The sequence below is a fragment of the Rhinopithecus bieti genome, unplaced genomic scaffold, assembly GCF_001698545.2.
Source record: "Rhinopithecus bieti isolate Rb0 unplaced genomic scaffold, ASM169854v2 scaffold_68671, whole genome shotgun sequence".
NCBI classification, from domain to species: domain Eukaryota; kingdom Metazoa; phylum Chordata; class Mammalia; order Primates; family Cercopithecidae; genus Rhinopithecus; species Rhinopithecus bieti.
The window spans coordinates 1,193,582-1,217,266 of NW_016827678.1; the positions used below are offsets into that span (position 1 = coordinate 1,193,582).

General features: G+C 35.3%; 2 long non-coding RNA genes across 2 annotated transcripts in view; both read left to right on the plus strand.

The window, feature by feature from the left end:
- LOC108523437 (uncharacterized) overlaps positions 1-474 on the plus strand; it is a 4,207-nt gene extending 3,733 nt beyond the window's left edge. The window contains exon 3 of the long non-coding RNA XR_001883810.1: positions 433-474. This is a non-coding gene — a long non-coding RNA (uncharacterized LOC108523437). The remainder of the gene's footprint in view (positions 1-432) is intronic.
- A 5,318-nt stretch (positions 475-5,792) lies between these two features.
- LOC108523436 (uncharacterized) lies at positions 5,793-22,951 on the plus strand. Its single transcript, XR_001883809.1, has 3 exons — positions 5,793-5,899; positions 8,082-8,168; positions 22,666-22,951. It is a non-coding gene; the product is annotated as an uncharacterized LOC108523436 (long non-coding RNA).
- Positions 22,952-23,685: the final 734 nt, after the last annotated feature.

Consider the following 23,685-nt stretch of genomic DNA (forward strand, 5'->3'; position numbering starts at 1 on the left):
AAAAAAAAAAAAAAAAAAAAAAAAAAAAAAAAGGAAATTCCCTATCAAGAAGATAGGGAACTAGAATAATGGAATTTTGTTCAGATCAACATAAAAGAGGCTAATCAAATACCATCAAATGTGTCCTTTCATATGCATGGAACATGTCGCAAATTCAATCCCCTATTGGGATTGAATACAGTGACTTGAAAAGTTTCAGTTTCAGAGTAGTGATGGGGATAGTAATAATGTGGAATGAATTGAAAAAGAAATAAGTAGTTGTCAAATGGATGTCAGCATCAGATAACTGTGTGTACCATACCTGTGGATAAGACAGATTCTTTGTTTAAACCCTCATTAAAGGAAAAAAAGATAACTAAATGCTGTTAGAGTTTAACGTGCTATTTATTTTCTCTTTAGCATTTCTTTTTTAAAGTTTTTTTTTTTCTTTAGAGATGGTGTCTCACTCTGTCACCAGGCTGGAATGCAGTGGCATAATCATAACTCACTGCAGCCTCAGGTTCCTGGGCTCAAGTGATTCTCCTGCCTCAACTTCCTGAGTAGCTGGGACCACAGGTGTGTACCATCATACCCAGCTAATTTTCAAAATTATTATTTTCTGTAGAGACGGGGTCTTGCTATGATGTCCAGGCTTGTCTCAAACTGCTGAGGGCAAGTGGTCCTCCCACCTTGGCCTCTCAAAATGCTAAGATTATAGGTGGGAGCCACTGCATCTGGCCTCTCTCTAGGATTTTTATTCCAAGGTAAATAGTAGTGATCATAGCTCAATAATATTATTAATATTCTGAACATTATCAATGTTTATAGGAAATTAATTCTATTTAATTAACTGATTTAAACTTTCTTTGCCTTAGTTTATTAAGGAGTTACCTTTTCCTTATAAAATATGCCTTTGATATTTTAATGAAATTTAACAGAAAAACAGAATTACACCACCAGAAATTTGTTTAGGTACTTCTCTGCATTTCAATCAAGGATATCATGAAGCAAAAATGAAGTTTTATTATATTTATGATATTATAATAAGATATTTTAACATTAATTTCAAATAGGTGTGACTCAAGGTCATATAGGACCATTATTTTTAAGAATAAAATGGAAAGATACAAAATGTCTTTTATATATAAGGTAGCTGAGAAGAAAGATAGAAAATATGAGGTTTTTTAGTCCAGAGATTATTTGGTTTGGTCTGTACTATTCCATTCAATTTTTTACCAGTCAAATTTTCCATTCATGGGACAACACCTATTAAACAGCATTTGTGTATGTCCAAGGGTTTGTTTAACTTAAAGAGATACAAAATATACACGTTTTTCAAACAAAAATGGCTGGTTCAAAGTTCTATGACCAGTGACATGTAAACTGAAGCAATCAGTGCACGTCTGGATGCTCTGTTAAAATTTCAAAGGTTACCATGCGTGGGCTTTAGAATTTGTTTAGAGAAGCAGTGATAACCTTGACTCTCTTTCAGCACAAGCACAAGTTTATTAATGTAAGACTCAGTACTACTATTCACAGTTTAATCATTTATGTTTTTACCTTAAGGTTCAGGTAGTTACATATTTCCACTATAGGTTACTTGATTCTTAAAACTAGGTGACTATATTTTATGTTTGCTTTTACCCTATGCTCCATTATTTTAAATTGTTCTTTTTGGAGTTTAATTTTAATTAAGCTTATTCAACTCAATGTGAGATGGTCAAATGCAGCTAATAGAATGTTGAACAGTCTCTGTAGAAAGAGGATTGGGCTTGTGACTTGATTGCCAAACTCAAGTTTAGGGTTTTTCTTGTTTAATTTCTTAATTGTTGAAGGAGAAATAGACCTTAATTTTTTAAATAAACCAGATATTTCACTTTGAATTGAAGAAATCTCTTGTGCATTGGTTAAAGAAGTTTAATCTTTCAATGAAAACACATCAAAGATAATTGGTTGAAGTCGAATCTCATCAAAACTCATGTAACAGGTGCTTAATATGCAAGAACATTTACTCAGTGATCACCTCCTACTGCTTATTCAGATTTCCTCTTTCCCATTTTTAGTGTGATAAGGCTCAGTTTTCTTTTAAGGTTTCTAAAAGATAGATCTGCATTTCTACTTTATAATATATATAACCAAACCACAATTGTTACTATCTCTTGATTTAATCATCCTTTTACATGCCATAAAAATAATTTTTTTTTGTAGATGTTGCTCTGAAAATATTTTGTTTGACATCTATATTTAACATATATATTTACCGGTTATTTTGGCAGAAGTTGGTAAATCTTCCTACTCTTCCACAGGTTATCTATTTTAGATATTTTAAATGAAGACTAGGATAATAGACAGCTAGTAGATCCCAACTTAGAAGAATTAGGTTTTTGTACTGACTCTGCCACTCACTAGCGTTTTAATCTAGGACAAGTTTGTTCTTGTCTCTGGACTTTCCTCATTGCCTTCCAGTGCTGTTAGAAGAATTATATTTGACATTATACAAGTAATATTGTTGCATTAACATATAGCAATACTATAATCATTGTAAGGTCCTGAAATAAAATACTTGTGCCTGTTTAATTAAATTATGTGGATCCTATTTTGAGCTAAAAATACTCATGATCCAACAAATGATTTATTTTTTGTTTGTGAGTTTAAATAGCAAGACTTAAAATGTAAAAAAAGAAATAATCAGTCACGTTTGTAACTAAAGATAATATTGAACAAAATAAAATTAAATAAAATATCAGTTTGTTTCAGATAATTCAGGTAGTGATTTGTCATGTAGAGGATCTAATAATTTGATTCTGAAGGCAGCAAGATGACCAATAAAATAATAGGGGTAACATTTCTCCTTATTAAGTATATTTATTTTGATTTAGGAAGACAAAGCAGAAGAAAATTGACTACTTGTCTAAAAATGAATTTTATATATTTTATATTATCATTATTATTATTGCTTGAGACAGGGTCTTGCTCTGTCACCCAGACTGGAGTATAGTGGCATGATCATGACTCATGGCAGCCTTGATCTCCTGGGTTCAAGTGATCCTCCTGCCTTAAACTCTTGAGTAGCTGGCACTACAGACACACACCACCATGCTCGGCTAATTTTGTAATTTTTTATTGAGACTGGCTCTTGCCACGTTACCCCAGCTGGTCGTGAACTCCTGGGTTTAAGTTATCCTCCTGCCTCAGCCTCCCAAAGTGCTGGGATTACACCGCACCTGGCCATTTTTTTTTTGTATTATTAATTCAGCAAACACTTGTTGAATATCTACTCACTCATTTAAAAAATACTTATTGTATGCTCAGTATTCTACCCATTTGGGATAGAGTGACAATCAAGACAGGCAAAGTCCCAAACCACAAGAAGCCTACAGTCTAGAGTGAGAGGTGTTTTATAATTAAGGGCGGGGAGCTGGATCCATTGAAGGCCTTCAAAAGGCAGGATGAAAATTTAAATAAAATTCAGACTCTAGTAAGAAGATGGGCCAAGAAGTCTGAATTCTTCATTGGACCTCCATTTTCAAGATATAAAAGCAAATATTATAATGTTGAATGGAATTTCAGGATTACAATGTTATTTTTTTCCAAAAATAGGTTACTTTTGATGACATTATCAATTAAATTAGCAATGCCAGGAGTCTTGAGTCACATTTGTTTATAGAGCTCTGACAACAACATGTTTGTTCAGCCCTGCCCCATGCTCTTGTTTAATGTGTAGGGAAGCTGGAAGAGTTCTATGAGTCTAACATAATTAGTTGTCCATAATGAATAAACTACATGGACTTTGTGAATCTTATGCATGCAGCAGAGTAGAGTGGTTAAGAGCATGAATTTTAAAGCCAAACTGCCTGGGTTTGCATCCTGACCCTATTCATTACTTACTAGGTGTGCACCCTTGAACAAATTAAACTACTTAGCCTGATCCTTCAGGCTCCTCATCTGCTAAATAAGCATAATAATAGTTCCTACCTCGGTTGTGACGATTAAATACATGCATATGTGTAAAGTGCTAGAAGAGGGCCTGTTCCATCCTAAGTGCTATTTAGGTGTTTCTTTCAGGGACTAAGGCTCATTTTCCTTGCCTTATGTTACCCAGTTTGGACTCTTAGGAACTGGTTAAGTTTTATAGATGGAGGGAAAAATCCGTACTTTACAATAGTTTCAGAGGAATCAAAATTGTGGAAAGCACCTTATAAATCATGTGGTCTAGTCCCTTCATTTTATACATGAGAAAATTGAGATCCAAGAAGTTGAGTTACATGTCTAACATGACTTTAAATAGTCTCCCATTAGGCAGGTAAATTCAATGTAGCTTAACAGTGTTGGTCACCGTAATTCAGCTGCGATCATGAAATATACAGATTATTTGAGCCACCTTGGATTATAAAGACCCACTAAATTAAATTGAGATCTACGATCTTCAGTGTACTCAAGGCTACAAATGGGATAAGAAAACTCAAGTAAAATTCAAGCTTCCTGATTTTAATTTATGATCATAATGTACTGTACTGAGGGAAGCACATATAAAAGATACATGGTAACAGTTGTGTTGTATTAAGGGAGAGCATGTCTATAAAAGTATTTTTTCCTAAGGTTTTATTATCTGTTAGCTCTATGTTGGTGTCAACTGAATTTCTTTTTGATCTCAGACAATGAATTTACTCTTATGTCACTCTCTTATGTTCAATGACATATCTGTGATGACAGATAAAGATCTATCTTTAAAGATGCATGCACAAGTGTGACTGTATGTTTTGTAAGTAAAGCAGTTATGCAAGAATGTAACTTTTCTTTTCTTTTTTTTTATTTTTTGAGACAGGTTCTCACTCTGTTGCCTAGGCCGGAGTGTAGTGGTGCAATCTTGGTTCTCTGCAACCTCTGCCTCCTAGGTTCAAGTGAATCTCGTGCCTCAGCCTCCTGAGTATCTGGGATTACAGGCGTATGCTATCACACCCGGTTAATTTTTGTATTTTAATAGAGATGGCTTTCACCATGTTGGCCAGGCTGGTCTTGAACTTCTGATGTCATGTGATCTGCCTGCCTCTGCCTCCCAAAGTGCTGGAATTACAGGCATGAGCCATTGTAGGTTAACAGCAAAATTAAGAGGCAGATACAGGGGTTTCCCATATTCCCTAGCCCCTACACATACATAGCCTCCTCCATTATCAACTCTCCCCACCAGAGTGATACATTTGTTACAATTGATGAACCTGCATTGACACATCCTAATCACCCAGAGTCCGTAGTTTACTTTAATTAGGGTTCCCTCTTGGTATTGTGCATTTTATGTTTTGGACAAATTTATGACATGCATCACCATTACAGTATCATGCAGAGTAGGTTCACTACCCTAAAAATCCTCTGTGCTCTGCCTCTTTATCCCTCCCTCCCTCCTAACATCTGGCAACTACTGATTTTTTTTTGCTGTCTCCATTTTCTAGAATGTCACAGAGTTGGAATTATACAGCACGTATGTAGCCTTTTCAAACTAGCTCATTACGTTTAGTACTATGCATTAAATTTCTTCCATGTCTTTTTATGATTTGATAACTTGTTTCTTTATTATTATTAATAATTTTTCATTGTTTAGATGAACTATAGTTTATCCATTCACCTACATAAGGACAATCTTGCCTCCAGGATTTGGCAATTATGAATAAAGCTGCTATAAATACACATGTGTAGATTTTGGTGTGAACATAGCTTTCAACTCCTTTGGGTAAATAACAAAAAGCATGATTGCTGGTTCATATGGCAAAAGTATGCTTAGTTTTGGAACAAACTGCCAAACTGTCTTTCGAACAGGCTGTACCTGTACATTTTGCAGTCCACCAGCAACGAATGAGAGTTCCTGTTGCTCCACATCTTTGGCAACATTTGGTGTCAGTGTTTTGGATTCTGGCCATTCCAGTAGGTGTGTAGTGGTAACTCCTTGTTATTTCAATATCTATTTCCCTGATGACATATTATGCGGAGTGTCTTTTCATATTCTTGTTTGCTATCTGTGTGTCTTGTTTGGTGAAGTATCTGTTAAATCTTTGGTCCATATTTTAATCAGGTTGTTTGCTTTCTTATTGTTGAGTTTTAAGAGTGTTGTATGTTTTGGATAACAGTCCTTTATCAATTGTTTTTTGGAAATATTTTCTCTTAGCCTATGGCTTTTTCATTTCATTCTCTTGATAGTGTCTTTTGCAGAACAGAAAAATTTAATTTTAATGAAGTCCAGCTTATCATCTCTTAATTTATATTACACCTTTGTTGTCATATCTAAGAAGTTATTGCCAAAGCCAAGGTCATCTAGAATTTCTCCTATTTTATATTATAGGAGGCTTATAGTTTTGTGTTTACATTTAAAGACTTAAAGTGTTTTGAGTTAGTTTTTATGAAGGGTGTAAGGCATGTACCTAGTCATTTTTTCTATGTGAATGTCTACTTGTTCCAGCACCATTTGTTGAAAATATCTTTTACTCATTGCATTACTTTTGCTCCTTTGTCAAATATCAGCTGATCATAATTCTATTTATGTGTATTTGCATGTATGTGACTCTTTTTGGGCTTTCTATTCTGTTCCGCTGATCTATTTGCTTAGTCTTTTGTCAATACCACGTTGTCTTGATTACTGTCAATTATATTTAAGTCTTGAAGTTAGGTAGTGTCAGATCTCTGATTTTGTTCAGCCAACCCAGAGTTGGCTATTGTTGGTCTTTTGTCTGTCCATTTAAACTTTAGAATAAGTTTGTCAACATCAACAAAATAATTTGCTGGGATTTTGATTGTGATTCCTAACTTGATTCTATAAATCAAGTTTTGATTGTGATTCCTAACTTGATTCTATCAATCAAGTTAGGAAGAACTGACATCTTTACAATATTGAGTTTTCTTATCTATTAACATGGAATATCTTTTCATTTATTTAGTCATTCTTTAATTTCTTCAATCAGAGTTTTGTGGTTGTTCTCATATAAATCTTGTACGTGTTTCGTTAGATTTATATCTAAGTATTTCATTTTTTTGAAGTGCTACTGTAAACAGTATTGTGTTTTTAATTTTAAATTCCACTTATTCATTGCTGATATATATGAAAACAATTGATTTTTGCATATTAACCTCGTATCCTCCAACCTTGCTATAATTGCTTTTGTTTTCCTACTTCTTTTGGATTTTCTACACAGATGATTATGTCATCTGCAAACAAAGACAGACATTTGTAACAATGTTGAAAAACATTGTTGAGGTGACATTCTTTCTTTGTTCCTGAAAACTTTCCTTAAACTTTTGTAAGTCAAATTCATTTCCATTTTGAACCTGTGTAAAGTGGAGAAATATTCACCGTCAACAGTTTGGTGTCCCCTTGCTTTCCTTGAGTTGATTCATCTAATGCCAGGACATTGGGTGAGGGCTCATTGGTCCCTTGGTTATTTGTCTGTACAGTTCTCTGCTGAGATGTGAGTCATTGCCCATCTGGTTCTCTATTCTCTGTCTATGCAGTTCACCTCTGAGGTATCCCTCCATCTTTTTGGGCAGTCGCTTTACTGCTGTTCAAACTCTCTATTCCTTCTATACCTAGCCTAAGGATGTTGAATCATTTGGTTACTTCTCCTGATTTTTGTCAATTTGCCTAAGGTTGGGACAGTTTAAGACATGACACGTGGTCATTTTCTTTGTGGGGTCTTGTCTTGCCTTTTTCCTGAGGGCTTTCCTAGAAAGGACTCTCTTTTTCTCTCAGAGGATACTATTGTTTTTCCTTGCCTTTCCTATGCTATTCCAGAAAAAAGAGTCTTTCAGACAAGCCCCTTCTCTTCAACCACCATTATTGTTTTTAAAATAATTTCAACTTTTAGTTTAGATTCATGGGGTGTATGTGCAGGTTTGTTACATGGGTACATTGCCTGAGGTGTGGGATATGAATGATCTTGTCACTTAGGTTGTGAGCATAGTACCCAGTAGTTAGTTTTCACCCCTTTCCCTTCTTTTCCTCCCCTCTTTCTTTATCCCCAGTGTCTATTGCTGCCATTTTTATATTCACAAGTACCCAATGTACTTCTAAATGAGAATGTATGGTATTTGATTTTCTGTTTCTGCATTAATTCTCTTAGGATAATGGCCTCCAGCTGTGTTCATGTTGCTTCAAAGGACATGCATAATTTTATCCTTTTTTATCGCTGTGTAGTTTTCTATAGTGTGTAAGTATCACATTTTCTATTTCTTTTCAAAATATTTTTTTCTTTTTATTTAACTTTTATTTTGGTATATGTACAGGTTTTTTATATAGGTAAACTTGTGTCATGGGGATTTGTCATACAGATTATTTTATCACACAGGTAGTAAGCCTAGTACACATTAGTTATTTTTCCTTATCCTCTTGTTGCTTCCAACCTCCACCCTCCAATAGCTCCCAATGTGTATTATTCTCCTCTATGTGTTCATGTGTTTTTATCATTTAGCTCCCTCTTATAAGTGAGAACATGCACTATTGATTTTTTGTTCCTGCATAAGTTTGCTAAGGATAATAGCCTCTGGCCTCCAGCTCCATCCATGTTTTTGCAAAGGATGTGATCTCATTTTTTATGGCTGCAGAGTATTTCATGGTGTTCTACATTTTCTGTATCCAACCTACCATTAATAGGCACCTAGGTTGCTTCCATGTCTTTGCTATTGTGAACAGAGCTCCAATGAACATACAAGTGCATGTGTCTTCTTGGTAGAATGATTTATTTTCCTTTGGATATATATCCAGTAATGAGATTTCTGGGTTGACTGGTGGTTCTACTGTTAGTTCTCTGAGGAATCTCCAATCGCTTTCCAAAGTGGTTGAATTAATGTACATTCGCACCAACAGTGTAGGTGTTCCATTTACTCTGCAGCCTCGCCAGCATCTGTAATTTTCTGACATTTTCTTAGTAGCCATTTTGACAGGTGTGAGATGGTGTCTTATTGTGGTTTTGAGTTACATTTTTCTGATGATTAGTGATGTTGAACAGTTTTTCATGTTTGTTGGCTGCTTGTTTGTTTTCTTTTGAGAAGTGTCTGTTCATATGTTTTGCCTGCTTTTTAAAAGGGTTATTTGTTTTTTGCTGGATTTATTTATTTATTTATTTATTTATTTATTTATTTATTTAGAGATGGAGTCTCACTCTGTTGCCCAGGCTGGAGTGCAGTGGCATGATTTTGGCTCACTGCAAACCTCCGCCTCCCGGGTTCAAGCAATTCTCCTGCCTCAGCCTCCCGAGCAGCTGGGATTACAGGCGCCCACCACCACGCCTAGCTAATTTTTGTATTTTTAGTAGAGATGGGGTTTCTCCATGTTGGTCAGGCTGATCTCGAACTCCTGACCTGAGGTGATCCTCATACCTCAGCCTCCCAAAGTGCTGTGATTACAGCCTGGCTTTTTTTGCTTGTTAAATTAAGTTCCTTCTTGATTTTGGATATTAGACTTTTGTTGGATGCATAGTTTGCAAGTATTTTGTCCCATTCTGTACATTGTGTTACTCTGTTGACAGTTTATTTTCCTGAGCAGAAGCTCTTTAGTTTAATTAGGTCCTATTTGTCAATTTTTATTTTTGTTGCAATTGCTTTTGAGGACTTTGTCACAAATTCTTTCCTAAGGCTGATGTCCTGAATGGTGTTTCCTAAGTTTTCTTCTAGGATTCTAATAGTTAGAGGTCTTACATTTCAATCTTTAATCTATCTTGAGTTAGTTTTTCAGAGATCATATTCTTACTACTTTCCTCCACATCTGTTTTTTCTCCCCATCCTGATAGATTATTTCTAGCATCTTCTCAGATCCTTTTGTCTTTCTCAAATATTTCTCCCAAACATTCTGCTTATGTCAAGAATGCTTTCAGTTTCTCTAGGAGCTTAGGTTTTAAAAACTAACATTAAAAAAAAAAAAAACCCTTTGTTCATGCTTTTCATGCTTTACCTCCCTTCTCCAAAGCGTGTAGCACACACTGTCAACAGGTTGATGACAAAAATTAACATTTTCTGAAGAAAAAAAGAGAATGTATTAGATCAAGAAATGTTACCCCATCACATAGTTATTAATATTTATTTTACTTTGTGAGGTTGGGTTGACTTCAGTTTGTGTGTTTTTGTAACTATCCAGATGACAGTGATGGCAGTGTCAACCCCAAAGATTTTGGGAATCCTATAAAATAAGGCAATCCTGAGGGTTTTTATTGACATTTTTTTCATTAATATGTCTTAGTTGTCCATATTTTTCAGGTACATGTAATATTTTAATATGTGTGTACAATGTATAATCATCATATCAGGATAATTGGGATATCTAACACCTCAAACATTTATCTTTTCTTTGTGTTGGCAATATTACAATTTTTCTCTTCTAGGTGTTTTGAAATATAAATTATTCACTTTAACTTCTTACTGTAGTATCAAATACTAGAACTTGTTCTTCTACTTAATCGTATTTTTTTATTCATCAAAGGCATTTTTATGTTATATTAAAATAGAAGTTAAGGATCTTTAGAGAAATGCTCTCTACTATGATGCCATTTTTTGAATGGTAAATGAGGATTATTTAACAATGAGCCCTAATTCATTTTGAAAACAATTAGTGCTAAATATCAGAAAACTTATGAATTATACATAGTAAATATTATCTTCTGCATTTGTGGTGTAAACTGAGACACTGAAAAGTAACTCATCCCAAGTTTAGTGGCTGACCCAGTGGCTGACCTGTTTTAACATTTATATGCAGGTTTCTGTTATGAACCTAGCACTATTCTAAGCACTGTCCCTGAAATCGTTTTCGAGTTTGTGTGTAATATGACACTGATTGCAATTTTAAGGGACTTTTCACATTGGAAGAGGTAAAGTAATTTTCCCAAGTACTGTAGAAAACTAACATTATAATCCCTAGTTTTATTTCACCATATTGTTTCTTACAAATGTCTCTCCACTGATATGTTGTAAATGGGCTCAGCAGAATATATAGGATATAACAATAAAATATATTTTTAGTATTTCCCAAAATTAGATCACTGTCATATTTAAGTGAATGATTCTTATATTAATCATTGCAGCTTTTAGAGCTGTAAACTGTCGCTTGCATTACAGAATGATGAGACTCATTTGTTGATTCTCTGCCCATGAAATCTCCAGTTGATACACAAATGACAGACTCAGCATTTCTCCTTCTCCCAGAGATAGGCTAGTTCTTGAAGGTCATTTTTTTTTGTGTGTGTAGACTTTCTGTAATTCATTTGCTCAGAGTATACTTTTCAATGGACATAGTTCACTCCTTGTTGATTAGAGTTGTAGAGTATTTGCTGTCTGCCTGAGTTTTGCAAATTATCAGTGGTAAAGGATTAAAGTGTAAACATAAGGTCATTGGCCTTTGAAGTGGTGGATGGGCTGATATTACAGTTTAAAAATATTTAAATGAATTTATTCTTTAATATATTGAAGGATTTCTATAAGGCATATTTTTTAGGCAAAAGAAATGAACTATGATCAGAGGTGATTCTAAAGTGTAAGGTGTTGGATCTTCTATATATTAAATTTTGAAAGTACTATGAATGAATGGAAATATATCTTGCTTGTTATTCTATTAAGCTCTCACAGTCTCCTATCTTGTATTAGAGATTTTTGTGGTGTGTCTTTACTTTTAATCTGCAAAATCTGTGTAAGGAATTAATGTGCATATTAATAGTTTTGTGTTTCACAAAGGCTTAAAATTGTTTTTTTCTTTTTTAAAATTATACTTTAAGTTCTGGAGTACATGTGCAGAACATGAGATTTGTTACACAGGTTTACATGTGCTGTGGTGGTTTGCTGAACCCATCAACCCATCACCTACCTTATGTATTTCGCCTAATGCTTTCCTCCCCCTAGCCACAAACTCCTCGACAGGCCCCGGTGTGTGATGTTCCCTTCCCTGTGTCCATGTGTTCTCATTGTTCAACTCCCACTTATGAGTGAGAACATGCAGTGCCTGGTTTTCTATTCTTGTGGTAGTTTGCTGACAATGATGGTTTCCAGCTTCATCCATGTCCTTGCAAAGGACGTGAAGTCATCCTTTTTTATGGCTGTATAATATTTAATGGTCTATATATGCCACATTTTCTTTATCCAGTCTATTATTGATGGACATTTGGGTTGACTCCAAGCCTTTGCTATAGTGAATAGTGCCACAATAAACATACATGCACATGTGTCTTTGTAGTAGAATGATTTATAATCCTTTGGGTATATACCCAGTAATGGGATTGCTGGGTCAAATGGTATTTCTAGTTCGAGATCCTTGAGGAATTGCCACACTGTCTTCCACAATCGTTGAACTAATTTACACTCCCACCAACAGTGTAAAAGCATTCCTATTTCTCCACATCCTCTCCAGCATCTGGAGAGTCAGTTAAAAAGTCAGTTTCCTGACTTTTTAATGATGGCTATTCTAACTGACATGAGATGGTATCTCATTGTGGTTTTGATTTGCGTTTATCTAATGACCACTGATAATGAGCTTTTCAATATGTTTGTTGGCTGCATAATGTCTTCTTTTGAGAAGTGTCTGTTCATATTCTTTCCCACTTTTTGATGGGGTTGTTTATTTTTTCTTGTAAATTTGTTTAAGTTCTTTATAGATTCTGGATATTGCCCTTCATTAGATAGATAGATTGCAAAAATTTTCTCCCACCCATTCTGTAGGTTGCCTGTTCATTCTGATGATAGTTTGTTTTGCTGTGCAGCAGCTCTTTAGTTTAATTAGATCCCATTTGTCAATTTTGGCTTCTGTTGTCATTGCTTTTGGTGTTTTAAACAGGAAGTCTTTGCCCATGCCTATGTCACGAATGGTATTGCCTAGGCTTTCTTCTAGAAATTTTATGGTTTTAGGTCTTATGTTTAAGTCTTTAATCCATCTTGAGTTAATTTTTGTATAAGATGTAAGGAGTGTCTGCATATGCCTAGCCAGTAAAACTGTTTTAAAAACAATGTAAAATCTCAGGATTTGACAAACTCTTTGTCCAAATCAAACACAACTGGAAATCTATCTTGTTCTCTGCGCAGATTATTTAAATCTTAGTGTCAAGATACATAGGCACCAATATATATATCACCAAGATAGGTATTATGTCTCTAAATCAGAGTGTGATGTGATTATCCAATAATGGTTCTTGGGGATAACCAAGTGATATTAGAAAAAAAATATTAATTTGGAACTCAGTAGGACTGCAAATAAGTGAAAATGGAAGCCTGGAAACTGAAAACAAATTCAAATTAAGTTTTCCTATCAAGGTCAACTTAGCTTTTATTTTGTTTCATATATGTATAACCAATTAATAATAACGTAGTGAGTTTGCCCCATATGTTTCACCATATATTTAGCTCTCTTAAGTACTGTTGGTGACAAAGAAATAAAATAACTGGGAATTTATAGCCTCTGCTGTCTTTAAAGTGCTTATAAGTTAGTTATAGAATGATAATAACAGTCCTAACTCTGCTACTAACCAGCAACCTTACATTGCATAAGTGTCTGAGTCTACTTTTCTAGACTTGTACATCACGGATGCTCTTGATTTTCCTCTTACTTTTCACCTTCTCCATTTTACTGGCTTCCTCTGGCCCCTCCTCCACCCTCAGACCCCTAAATGTAGTATGGAAATTTCTGCCCTCAACATTCATCTTTTTCCTGTCTACATTTTCCTCCTGGGTGATCAGATGATCTCTTTGAACACTATCTATGTATATTATTTTCAAATTTTTATCCGTTGCCAGAAGTCCTCCCTTGAATTCTAGATTCATATATTATGCAATATCACATTTCTACCAGGATGTCTAACAAGTATTTCAAACTTAACAAGGCCAAACAGAACTAGTAACTACCTTCCTTAAGCCTAGTATATATCCTCCCATTTCCCCCTTTCCATGTACCCCCCATTCCCCGGCCTTTTCTGTTTCTGTAAATAGTGACAACATTTTCTCAGTTGTTTAGGTCAAACCTGAGTCATTATTGAATCTTTTTTCTTTCTTACACCTCACACCTAATTTTTCAGTGATTACTGACAGTGCTGCTCACAAAATATATTCACAATGAAAACATTTTCAGAATAGTCAGACCACTGCTGACCACTTTGTTTGCTATTACCATTATTCAGATCTCAATGAGAATGTTACTTCCTCAGACAGCCCTTCTCTGACACCTTCAGGAAAGTTGTAGCCCTTCACTATCACACTCACTCTCAGTACCTGCTTTTATTATCATCTTCAACTTATCAGTACATGGAAGGTTTATTTATTACTTGTTAATTTGCTATCTTCTGCACTGGAATGTAAACTCCTTCAGGTCAAAGAATATGTACAGTCTATTCAATGTTGAATCCCCAGCACTTAGAATAGAAACTGGCACATGGTAAGTAATCAAAAAAATTTGCTGATGGTTTGGTTAACTGGCCTTTGTATTTTAATCTGTAAAACAAAGGGAATGAAACCAATGATCTCTAAAGACTTTTCTAGGCCTAAGATTCTTTTCTATTCTCTTAATACTGGATTGGTTTGAATAATGAGGATAGCAAAATGTCCAAGTTGTACCCATTTTCTAAGACTTAGTTAAGTCACATCTCTAACCACTTGAACCCATAGAACTTTCTTCCTTCCTGTGTGAACAACCGTAGAGTCTCTATGTTAGTTCGTGGCTAGTCAAATACCTTTGCCTTATTAGTTAAGTGCCCTTGCATGCATATTTATAATTGCAATTTCACTTGAACACTTTTGAAGTAAGACCCTATGCTGGTCCCCCATGCTTTTTCTTATGGCATTAATGATAACACTAGTTAAAATTCGTTGAGTGTCAATACGAGGAAGGCAATGTTTATACTGATAAGCATTAACTAATTTAATTCTTACAGCTACCCCATAAATTAAGATTATTATTTATTCTCAAGAGAGAAAATCAAGGCACAGCGTGTTGAAGTACCTTGCCCACACAGCTAGTAAGAAGTGGAGCTGGTATTCAAACTTGAGAAGTCTAATTCCAAACTAATGCTCTTAATCAATGCACAATAATATTTCATGTGGTACCTAGCTCAGACACTAGAAATATGTGGGAAGTAGAACAGACACTAGATATTCATTTGAGTGTGCTCAGTGAATAAATAAGAAATAAACAAAAATGTGCAGCAGTAGTTCTATGAAGTGACTGTATATCTCACCCAGAAAATCTCTAAGTAGTTATTACTGGAAGGACTCTCATTCTCATGAATACCTTGTTTTATTCTGATTGCTGCCTTCACATGACTTGCATTTGTATTTATCATTCCACTTCACTCTGCTTCTGCTTAATCCAGCAGTTTTGCATCTGAGCAACCATCTGTCTTTAAACAAATTCCATAAGTGTAATCATCAGTACAGCTAAACCAAAAACAAATTCAAACCTAATCTTCCCAGAAGATCAGAACTTGGTGTAGGTTAAAAAGACTTTAAGAGTTTTCAAGAGTATTCTTTTACATGTTTTCTAGCAGTGACAAAGTAATAAGTAAAAAGAATATGAGTTAAAATATAAAATAAAGCTTTGTGTGGCTATTTAAAAGATTGTAGAATAGGCCAGGTGTGGTGGCTCATGCCTGTAATCCCAATACTTTGGGAGGCTGAGGCGTGTGAACCACCTGAGGTCAGGAGTTCAAGACCAGCCTGGCCAACATGGTGAAACCCCCATCTCTACTAAAAACCCAAAAATTAGCGGGGCCTGTAATCCCAGCTGCTCAGGAGGCTGTGGCAGGAGAATCGCTTGAACCCGGGAGGCAGAGGTTGCAGGGAGCTGAGATTGTGCCATTGCACTCCAGACTGGGTGACAAGAGCAAGACTCAGTCTCAAGAAAAAAGAAATGCTAGGATAAAGCAATATGAAACAGTAGATTTCATCTTGGATTTATTGTGAGACCCTGAAATTAGAAATAGTCATGGATGTTTCTCATTCCCAACATGGTTGCCAGCATCTGTTTTCTTCTTCGGCATGTACTGCCCCATGGACTAATATCTGTTTTACTGCTGTGGGTTACAGGAAAGGTACAAAGCAAGGCCTTTATGACACTTAGAAAGCCTATTTAAGATAAACAAATAATAAAGCACAAGACGAAAAGGGTACACCCTCATCTCAGTTCGCAATTCAATCTCCCTCATCCCCCAAATTTTCTATTGCCAATAACAATGAATGTAGCTTTGTCAACATAATAATAGTTTTGAGGGACTATCAGAGAATAGTTGTCCTAATTTTTTGAAAGGCATCGTAGCATATATGTATCTTGAACGCCTCTTTGCTGTTTTGTTCACTAGCTATTGACCTTGGGCAACTTACTTAATCTTAGCTACTTTATGTTAACCTCAGTTTCCTCAATGGTAAAATGCAATAATGATAATGCTATTCTAGTAAGATTTCCAGAAGAGCAAATATGCCACTGCTGGTAAAGCACTGCTGAGAACAGGGACTGGCATGTTTGAAGGCATTTTATAAGTGCTTGTTAAACAAACAGAGCGTCCCCTGCTGTCCTCTTTCCCCTCACACACTCAGTGGTTCAGTGGAGTTAATATAGTTCTAATCCAAAATAAATACACTTGAGATTTTAGTGTTTTCAGCTTTATAATGAATAAATGCAAAATTTCTATTATTGTTATTTTCAATTACTATTGGCAATAAACTCTTGGACTTTTATTATACTTTCATGGATATTAAGGAGTTGATAGACATCAGACTGGAAATGGCTTATTTGTTCATTTATTCATTCATTCATTCATTCAATCAACAAATATTTATAGAGCACTTGCTACATGCTAGGAATGTATGTGATTACTTATGTGAATCTTAAATTTGCTAGAGATGGAGATATAGCAATCTTTCTTTGTTTCTTCATAATACAATCACTTGGAAAGTTTTTACTCACTGAATTTAATTCATAGGTTTAATTACTATCTACTGTCTAGTACTGAACTGAGATTTTGTGAAGAATACAGTGAACAGGGCAAATGTTTACTCTTATAAAATGATTACAATTTAATAAAATCTTATAAATTAAGAGATATAACTAAGAATGAAAACAAAGTAATAGAGATCATCAGAAGACAGTGAGAAGAATGTAAGCCTGGGAAAAGAGAAGGTTTGGTGGTGTGCTCTGGAGATGGGAAGATTTAGATAGATACAAAGCAGGGGAAATCATCATGGTGGGATAAAGTCCGATAAGCAGAGATTTGCATCTGAAAATGAACATGAACCCCTGGGTAAAAGGAAGATGACCTAATAGCACCTTGCACATCTTCTCATCTACTATGGCATTTAATACCTTGTAGGCTTGTAAAATATGTTACAGGGAATATTACTGAGTCAATGGAAAAATTTATTCATGAAAGAGAATAACAGATTATATTATGGAGATCATTTCTTCACATATTTGTTCATTTGTCTCCTCATCTATTTTTTTTTTTTTTTTTTTTGAGACGGAGTTTCGCTCTGTTGCCCAGGCTGGAGTGCGGTGGCCGGATCTCAGCTCACTGCAAGCTCCGCCTCCCGGGTTCACGCCATTCTCCTGCCTCAGCCTCCTGAGTAGCTGGGACTACAGGCGCCCGCCACCTCGCCCGGCTAGTTTTTTTGTAGTTTTTAGTAGAGACGGGGTTTCACCGTGTTAGCCAGGATGGTCTCGATCTCCTGACCTCGCGATCCGCCCGTCTCGGCCTCCCAAAGTGCTAGGATTACAGGCTTGAGCCACCGCGCCCGGCCGTCTCCTCATCTATTTAACAGACATTGAACACACACATGCCAGTCATCTGCTAGCCACTGGGGATATTGCTGTGATAGAGAAAGAGAGAGCTTCTGCTTTCAGGGACATTATAAACTAGTGGAATCAGATTACAGAGTATGTTGCATTTTTTTTTTCTTTTTTTTTTTTTTTTTTAAATTTGGAGACAGGGCCTTGCTTTGTTGCCCAGGCTGGAGTGCAGTGGCATGATTATAGCTCACCACAGACTTGAACTCCTGGCTCAAGCAATCTCCCACCTCAGTCTTCTGAGCAGCTGAGACTACAGGTGTGCACCACCACACCTGAGCAATTTAATTTGTGTGTGTGTGTACAGATAGGATCTCACTTTGTTGTCCAGGCTAGTATCAATCTCCTGGGCTCAAGCAGTCCTCCCAGTTTGGCCTTCCACAGTGTTGGGATTACAGGTCTGAGCCACCTTGTCCAGCTAGATTACAGAACATTTTGAATACCAAAGCAAGAAGCTTGGCATTTATTTAAAATGTTATGGGGAACAAATAAAACATTGCAAAGAGAGGAAAGTTTTAGTATTCATCAGAGTAGATAGGGAGTAGAAATATGATCATTAATTCAGAGTTTATTGTAATAACTCAGGTGTGATTTGGTGAGAGCCCGAACCAAACTGGTATCGGTGCCCTGGTGAATAAGAATAAATGTGAAAATGGATCAAAACAATTTAACTAACAGATAGATCAAAACTGTTTAGGGATATATTGGATACTTTAAGTTAAGGAGAAGAAACTATTAAAGGTACTCCAAAGCTATCAAATGGTGTGACGTGAAAACTTACGGTATCATAAGCCAAATGGGTAAATTTTTGAAAAACATTAGATGGGGGTTGTGGAGGGAAAATGGCCAATTGACTAAGAGCACACTGACATACCGAGGTGATGTCAAGTGGGTTTCATGAGGAGGAATGGATTTCCAAGTTTTTTTGACAGTGACCTGAGTAAAACGCAGATTTTACATGATGACCTGATATACACCTGTATAAGAAAACTTTCACAAGTTGGTACTTATCCCACTATAGGCAATTTATCCTGATCAATTCTATTCTATTAATTTTATTTTACTAAACAATACTGGCCATGACATCCTAAATTTATTTCATGATCCTGTTTGAAAGTTGTTCTAAAGATAGTTGAAAATTAGGAACTTTCTATAGTAGGTGTGTTGTAGAAATTTTGGCAATGAGGCCCTTATAGAAGAAAGGTCAAGGCTAATCCAGATTTTGGAGTTGTGCCATATGGCATTAGGAAATAAGCTTGAGTTCACAGGGTATAGAGGTTTTTCCTAGATGATCATGACTACAAACAGAACAGTTTCTAATGCATGGATAAATTAGTTATATATACCCCAGGATGTAGATGACAAAGAATATTAGGAATAGCATGAAATATTATCACTGACTATTTTTTTTTTACTATAAAATGTATGTTTTAGTTTAAAAATAAAGGTACCTGTGTTAATATTTAACTACACTGGATTTTTCCTAGTGAGTAAAGCAATGTCCCCAATATCCTCCCCCCGCCCCATGCTTGTAGGTACATTTCATATTTGATGTTTTCTAAGATTATGAACAGTTTTAAGGTACAGTGAGATTGAACAAAATAATAACCCTTGAATGGACAGACTTGTGACTGTTATTTTAATTTGGCCGATCAAGAAGTAACTGCACCAATGTAGTAAGTGGCCATGAGCAAGTTTCTCTACAACAAAAAACATTGCTTCACAGAGTGGTTGAGTCACTGGAAAGATTTTCATATCTAAACTCCTTTAGCATCCCCTTTATCTACTCACCTAAACCAAATACAAAATAATATCAATGGGAATTAGTACTGGGTTGGGACTTGGATTTGAGTGGTGAGGCCAAAGAAGAGCCAGCCATAACAGCACATTGTAAGTATTGAGTAACATTCTGGGCAATGAATGTGGTGTGGCTGCTGGGCCAATAGGGTATATCTTTGGGCTATTTAAATAGACCCTGTTTTGGCTAGTGACTAGAATATTTTTAACCTCTTTGGTTGGTCAGGATTGATGTAAGGCAGCTTCTGCTAGCCTGTTTACCTTCATGGTATCCCTTTACACTAATTTCTGGATTGCATTCTAATGAGAAAAGACAAATGTAGAGGATGGATGGTATCAAGTTGCTCATGGCCATTTACCATATGGGCACAGTTGACTCTTGATCTGACAAATTAAATTGACAGTCAATGAAAGTTTCGAATGGCTTCTGTATCCAAGGCATGAGCTGGATCTAGTGTTAGATATAGTGAGGATAAGCCATAGTTAGTGCTTTCAAGAAACTTATTATGTTGGGGATGTAGGATATAAATTATAGCATTTATTTTGCATGCAAACATTAATCTAAAAACCTCAGTGATCCAAACAGAAAAGGAAAAAAGCTTTTTGAACAGCCAAACAGAGATTCCAAAGTTCAAGCACCAAAGTTCGGACTCTAACAGTTATTTACAAGGGTCAGTTAACCTTTTGTTCTAGTGGGATAGGACTCCCATGGTGAGATTCAAAGAACTGTGGAACCACTGTTTCAGGTTCTTTTTCCACTTTGTCACCCGTTTGAAATTCCATCCATTAGGAATTAACTGGCATGACGGCAGTCCCTTCTACAATAAAATGCCTCCATTCTAGAAAGGTTAGGTACAGGGGAGGAAATGGAGTGTTGATGAGATTAGGAGCATGGGGTTGAGATGAGAAGTTTTGTGAGATTTTGTGAAATTAGCTTAGCAAGATTTTTAATCTTTAAGACCTACCCGAGTTTGCCAACAGGTTAAGAAAGGGAAGTTTTGGTATGGGATTTATGTTAGAAAGGAGGCACATGGAACTTAGAGGCTGGGTAGTAGTTGGAAAGGTGGGACCCCTAAGAGATAGATGTTTGAGGTATACAGAAGGCAGTGGAATGAGGGAGAGAAATGATCATTTTCATGCTTAGTTTTGCCTGGAAACCCAGATAATTGTGAACTCTGCTTTTTTTTTTTTTTTTTTTTTTTTTTTTTTCTGCCTGCCAACCTGCGTTTCTTTTCTTTCTTAAAGTTCTGTAGGAAGTTTCATTGTCTTTGAAGCTGGGATCTAATTCTTTGCTTTGATCTTTTATCAAACATTTAGAAATTACACATCATCATATCCTCCTTACTTGCTTCAGTCCTCTGCCGACTCATTCCATTTCTCCAGGAAAAAGTGTCTTCACAAGCAAAAATAAACACAGTGAATACAAATTTGAAATTTGAAGTCTGTTGGATTATATAGATAGCTAAGGAAGTTAGAGCCCACACAGCTTATTTACACATGAGGTTGTCCTTGGATTTAGAGCTTCTCCTCCACTGCTTCTTTATTATCCCAGGAGTACCTTGTATTCTACATGCATAGTAATTTATAATGTTTCACTATAATTATCTTATTTTCCTGTCTCCCCTGTTACATTGTGAGCTCCTTGAAATCAGCTCCTTAAAATAAGTATGAAACATTGTCTTATGGATTGTGCCCTGTCAACAAGAATGCTGTTGTTAAATAATTAGCATGTTTGTTGATGCTGGCCAATATTTGCTTTTAGATGTCATCACTCCTGATGTGCATTTTTTGTCAATTTTCCATGTAACTGCAGATATAACTTTGGACTCATCAACACAGCCATTTGCTTTCAAGACATTAAATGCTTTAAACACAGCCATTTGTTCTAATACATCAATAACTGAAAAAATAAACAGTATAAATTTAAAAATTAAAATTGAATCAAATTAATACTTATCTGTATTTTATCTAGTAACTTAATTTATTGCTGTTAAATACACAGGATATGTCACTACTGTAAATCAGAAGCATTTTGGAAAAAGAGTGCCATTGTCAACATCATATGTTACTAAAATTAGTTCTTTATTTTATTTAAATGCAATTTTTTGTTGCAATATATTTGTTAAGTGAATGATTTTAGGAAACCAAATTTGAAAAGTATTATTCTAACAAAACATTTTATTTTTTTCAATATCTACATAATGAAAACAAATACTGAACAATTCAATGCTTATATACCCCAAAATATTTTACAATTATTTTGAAAGCATTTACATCATGTAGTTTATTATAATTAGGCTAGAGATGAATTTCTCTCTAGAGAAAAAGTGAACATCTGCCAATTATTTATGTGATATATTTCTTAAAACTTGCACTTTTTTTGGATCAAGTCATTCATTTATCGATGTCGGCGCACACATAGCTACTTGGAAAACTCATGAGAATTTCAAGGCTTAAATTCCAAGCTTCAGCTGGGTTATGGGTTGAGAAAGTTTTAGCTAAGAACTGGCACTAAAAGATTACAAAACCTCTCACAAAGTCTGAAGCTATAGAAGACATCAAGGAGAAAAAATGCCTTTTAATAAAAACATTCTAAACTCTATCCACTAAAATTTCAACATGAGACTTTTAGCTATACAATCTTTGTTGTTTTACAGAAGGTTTATAAAGTTCAATTTTGTAACTTTAAATTAAACTTCTTTTAAGTAACAAGTTTCTTGAATTTCATGTTTAAAATATAGAATATGAATAGATTCAAAGTGCACTCATTTCTGTTTGATTTCCATCTGTGGCTATCCTTATGAGACAGGATTATATTAATTTCAATTTATATGTTTATAGATTCTATTAGTTGTTAATTTATTAAGAATGGATAAACATGGATTGCAGACATTAGCTATATTTTCTTGCGTTTGAAAACTTGATAAAAGATAAGAGAAAATCTCATTAATATAGTTTAAATAAGTTTAAATGAACCTTTTATTCTTTAAAAATATTAAGCTGAACTAGCTAGAGCATAATACTTGAGGGGTAATTATGAGGCTTAGGAATGAACAGGCTCTCAAACTTGAATCCTAATTGCCTAACTTGATATATTCTTTCCTACCACTCAGGTCCTTTTCTCATGTGATAAGGCTGTCACATTGAAAACATGGAATTGCAGAATGTTCAAAGTGGAAGGATCCTTAAAGATGATTTAGTCCAACTTGACCCATATGGCATAGAGATATATGCAGATGTGCATGTCCAATTCTGCAGCTAGAAACGAACACTGAGCTGAATTAAACCACACAGAGAAGAACTGAGGAATGTAAAGTAAAAGGTTAGGAAATTCTAATGTATATAAATTCAAGAGGCCCAGTGTAACGTGAGGAAAGTCAAGGAGAGGGATTCTTTCATCATGTGAGATTTGGGGGCAGAGGGACTTAAAAGGTTGGACAAGCCAAAGATGGTGACCTGGGGTGGTTTTTATGATGTTAACCTTTTTTTCTCCTCATTCCCTATGAAATCTTCAGCCAATTCCATATTTCTCACTAATTCAAGTGAATATCTGGGGGGGATGGGTTATGGAGGGAAATGAGGGAGCAATTGCTTGGATTACATTCCAATTTTTTATTTGCATTAGAATATCTACATAAGTGTATACACTTTTATTAGCATTATAAATACCTATATAAGTTTATACACTTTTGTTCTAACTTTTTTGGGGGAAAATGTATCTCCATAAGCGAATAAGAAGTTAAATTACTGGTTATGTTTCAATTGGTTAGTTTGATGCTTAACAGTCTTTCACTTTTCCACTCCTCCGTATTTTGTAGAAAGCAATGCAAGCTCTTCATGATAGGAAAGATGTGCACATGTTTATTTTATAGTAGAAAAATGGTAAGATTTTCCTGTCCCCAATTTTCTCTCCAAATGAATCCAAATTTCCTGTATTTTGGAATGACTTTGGGTAAAGTGGTTGTTTATATAAAGTCTCTGATAAAATATTGAGGATATTATTAGATATTGTTACATTTCCATGAATATGTTTCCCTTTATCTTTAAGAGAAGGAGACTCAGAAGTATAACCTATCAGAGTGGGAGACGGCATAAAAGCTGGACTAAACGAATTGCTAGATGGAGGGCAAACC